Source organism: Motacilla alba, chromosome 13, assembly GCF_015832195.1.
Source record: "Motacilla alba alba isolate MOTALB_02 chromosome 13, Motacilla_alba_V1.0_pri, whole genome shotgun sequence".
NCBI classification, from domain to species: domain Eukaryota; kingdom Metazoa; phylum Chordata; class Aves; order Passeriformes; family Motacillidae; genus Motacilla; species Motacilla alba.
Window position 1 is genome coordinate 1,995,437 of NC_052028.1, and position 4,628 is coordinate 2,000,064.

Here is a 4,628-nt window from a genome sequence, read left to right on the forward strand (position 1 = left end):
TTAGCAGGCCTTGACCCACCCGAGTGTGCTGGTTATTTTCTGTTAACCAAATTTCCTAGGTGGAGATGCCCATGGGACTGAGGAGTGTGGATTTGATTCCTCCTGGAGCAGAATTAACCTGCAGGGAGGAAAAGCAGAGGTGTTTCCTGCAGGTCTGTGCTGCTGGGCTCAGCCCTGCCTGTGTGGGACAGGTCAGTGACAGTTCAGGTGCTGCAGCAGAGCAGGGGGCTGGGCTGGGGGTGCCAGGGCACTGCAGAGCCCATCAGGGGCAGCTTTGTGGCCTGGCTGTCACCAGGAGTTTGCTCCTGTGGCTTCCTTGTGTGACCTTCTGGCCTAACAAATCCTCTGCCACCCCTCCCCAGTGCTCCCATTTCAGTTTAAATCCCTTGCCCCTTGTCCTGTCACCACAGGCTCTGGTTCAGAGTCTCTCTCCACCCTCCCTCTAAGCTCCATCAGTGCCAGGGGCTGCTCAAATCTCCCTTCCAAGCACAACCTTAATTAATTACTCAGCATCACCCCACCACCCTCATTGTGCATTTCCTCTGTCCAGTCTAAACCTCCTTCTTCCAGTTTAAACCCTTCTTCCTCCTCATGCCGTGGCAGGCCCTGATAAAAAGTCTCTCTCCACTTCTGTTATCAGCCCCTTTCAGTGTGGGAAGCCCCAGATAAGGGGTGCCCACACAGAACCCCCAGTCTGATGTCACTGAACACTGCAGCTCCCAGTAGGCACCAGTCCATAAGTTAGGCCAGGCCAGTCCCAAAGTTTGGGATTGTTCAGGGCATTTCGCAGTCAAGCTGGAGTCCCTGCAAGGCCAGGCATTGTCCAAGCACCTCTCTCAGCATAACTAAAAAAAAAACCAAACTAGTTTTTGTTTAGTTGATAGAATTTGATGTATTTTTGAAGGATTTTTAGTAGTATTATTAGTGATAATTTTTTTGTTTGCATTTTGTGGGTTTGTGTTTTGTAAAGATTTCTTTTTAGGTTTTGAGGTTCTGGTTTTTGGGGTTTTTCTGTATAAGGAATTGGTAGTTGTTTTTGTTGTTGTATGTTATTAGAACTGGAAGGTGTGATAACAGAATTGGTTAGAGGTGGTGCTGTCGTAGGAGGTTGAATGTTTTGTTGGTTTTAACACGGTGGTGGTGGAAGCGGGTAGGTATTGTTTAAGGGAGCATTTAGGGTGTTGTTATTTTGTTGTATGGAAGAAGTGTTTGAGATGGTATTCTGTGTTTAGATTTAGATGTTTATTATTTTTTATTTCTATTATAAGTTGTGAGTTGCTGGTTTCCATTTGGGCCTGGGGATGTTGTCTGGAACTCTTGGATGCAGCCCCGCAGGAGTTCCTTACCCATCTGACATCATGCAGAGCAGTTCTGGAAGTCAGTGACCCCTTAGGTCCATGAGGTCGGATCCAGGATGGATTTAGCTCCTGACATATGGATTTGGAGATGCCCTTAAAGGGCAGTGGGACTTTACTCGCCCAAGCTGGGGCTCAGGGCCCTGAGCTCCTCTCAGGGACCCAAATCAAAGTTTCTCTTGGGACTGAAGCTTTGGGGCTTCCTGGCAGTGCTGGGCACCAGTCCCAAATTCCTGTTCCAGCATCCCTGTGTGCTCTTCCCTGAGAGTGCCAGGATGCTCTGGCACCCCTTCCCCTTGCTCACAGATACCTGGCTGCAGGCATCAGGCTCTTCTCTAACCAAAACCTCCCTCCCCTTCCTTGTCCATCCCAGTGTCCCCAGCTCTGTCCCCTCAGAGGCCTTTGGGATTCTGCAGCTGTGGCTCCTCTCTCCCTCCATCTGTTCCCGATGTGCCAACGTTGCCTGAGAAGTGGCAGCAAACAGGGGCAGAAACTTCTCTCTGCCTCTGGAATATTCTCAGGAAAAATGGAGAAATCTGTCCCCAAACCAGGAGCTGGTAAATCCCAAGGTTCTGCTGAGGAGAATGAGCAGGGGGAGCTCACCAAGGCCCTTCCAGCATCACAGGATGATTTTAGTTCAAAGGCTCCTCTGGAGGGCTCAGGCCCATTCCTCCTGCCTCAGGTAAGGCCAATCCAAAATCAGGGATTGTTCAGGGCATTTTGCAGTCAAGCTGGAGTCCCTGCAAGGCCAGGCATAGTCCCAGCTCCTCTCTCAGCATAACCGAGCTCCCTTCTCTGCTATTTAACACCCTTGTGAAAATATTCTCTTTAAATAAATTGGGATTTACCTGATGGCAGCTGGTGGCTCTCATCCCTGAACCTTCTCCCTGCTCTTGCCTCCTCATTTCCCCTGGAGTGGTGTTGGGGAACACACCCTGCCAGCACCAGGGTGCTCTGCCAGGGCTCTGGGAGCAGCACTGCCGGGAAGCTGTGGGAGAGGTTTTACAACTTCTGTGGGCCAGAGAGAAGTTTGAGAAGAGGATCCACGTTTACCCCTGAAAGAATTTCCTACCAAGGTCACTGACACAGAAACCAAGAAAGAAAGAAGGGGAATGAAGAGAAACCTGCAACTGCCTGTTCCAATGAGCTCTTTGTTTGTCTCCTGACCAATGAGTAAAGTGCAAAGTTATGAGGTTTGTAAGAATAAAAAGCATGCATGCTAGAATAAAAACAGGTCTGAAGCCTTCTGAAGACGGAGTGTGTTGCTTTGCATTGTCTCCACCTCAACTACGACAGGGAATGAATGTTCCTTTGCTTTCTGGAGCCTGTTTGGGGAACCTTCTCCCTGGAGTTTGTAGTGAGAGTGATTTCTGCAGGATGTACCTGCTCCCTGGGAGCCCTGGCAGAGGGGTTTGAGGCTGTTCCCTGCAATTCCTGGAAGCTGCACTCACTCCCAGTGTCACACACGCAGTCTGTAAGTACAGGTAGGCTGCTCTGGGAAGTGTTTGTACCTTCCCTGATTCCCAGCTCTGCTGATCAGAGCCTGGAGGAGCTGCCTGTGGCTGGGCTCAGCAGCTGCTCTGCAGGCCAAAGGCCTGAGTTAGCAGAAGCAGAAGTTGATAAAATGTGAGTTTATCCAGAGCAAGGAAGAAAGCAAGGCCACTAGCGTGGAAACCAACAAAATAGACACAAAGGGGTATTTGCAGTTAGAGGAGACCTGCCTTGGTGAGCAGTATTTGTGCCTTAATAATTTGATATAAACTCCTGCCAATTAATTATTGACATTAATTACTTTACACCAATAAAACACAATAAACTATTAGTTTGTCCAATGAATATTATGAGCTGGTTTGATGTAACTAATGGCTTCAAATCATGCTTTGTTAGGAGTAGAAAACTTAGGAACAACTTATAATAAAAAAGAAGCTGTTGTTGTCACTGCACAAGTGTGTGTGTGTGTCCATCTCAGCAGTGACACTCCTCACCTCACAAACTTTCTGTAGCTCAGCTGCAGTTTTTAGCAGGTGTTTACACCTCACACCAGGCACTGATGGTGCCTGCTGGTCTTGGACTGACTTTTCCCGATGTTTTAAGGCCAGCAGCTCTTTCCCTGCCACTCCAGCACCCTCCCTGGGGCACCTGGCCTGGTGCAGCCCCAGTGGCCATCCTGGCCCAGGTGTTCTCCAGGCTGGAAGCGCTGCTTTTAACAGAGGACAGGTGGAAAAGCGAGTGGGAGCGAGGCCAGGCTGTGTCCCAGGGCTGGATCTTTGGGAGTGAGGAGCTGCTGCTGTCCCCATCACTGCTGCCACTGCGGTGGCTTCACCTGGTGCCAGTCCCCTGCCACCCCTGGCTTTTTGGGGGGCTGCAGGTGCCACCTGCCCCCGGCCCTGGGGTCAGCTCCTGCCTGTCCCAGGGCGCTGCCACCGCACGCAGCGCTGGGGCTGTCACTGTTGGGGCTGAGTGCCGGTGCCCGGGGCTTACTGGGAGGCACTGGGATGCGCTGGGGGGCCTGCAGTGCCCACCACAGCCCCGTAGTGCTCCCACTGGGGCATCACCACCGAGGAGCGATTTTTTGGGGCAATTTAAACTCTGAGGAGCCCCTGCCTGAGCCCTGAGTTAGAGCAAAGAGTTCTCCAAAGGACCGCTGCCTTCGTGCGGGTATCGGGGGGGTTCCGGCCGTGGCAGAGGGGTGTTTTCCCCGTGCCCCCCGTCTGCGGCGGTGTCCCTGCAGTGTCGCTTTCACCCGCCAGGTGCGCGCAGTTGAGCCGCGCTGGCGCCGCTCCCGGGATGAGCTCAGCGCCCGGCGATTGGGAGCCGGGATCAGCTGCTGCCCTGACGCGGCGCTGACGCGGCCCCGCAGCCCCCCCCGAACCCTCCCCCGAACCCTCCCCCGCATCCCCCCGGCCCCCCCGCGACCTCCTTTTGCAGACAAAGACGGGAAGTGCTGCCTGCGTGCGCATCCCGCCCCTCCATCCCCCCTTCTCCTTCCCCCCCCTCCGGCCCCCGCTCTGAACCTGGAAAAAACAGCTCAGCTCCTATTTCAAGGAGCTTTTGTCCTCCCAAAGAGCTTCCTTGCGGACATTTGTCTTTCTTTCTTCTGCCTGTGACGGGAACATAATTGGGAGTGGGTCTCCATCTGCTGCGGGGGGAAAAGGGGGGGTCCCGGGGAGAGATCACACCAAGGAGCATCCCCGGCCTCCAGGGCGCTTTGGATGGGGCACTTTGGGAGCAGGAGCGGGGATTTGCAGGGTTTTGTGCCCTCAAATGGATCAG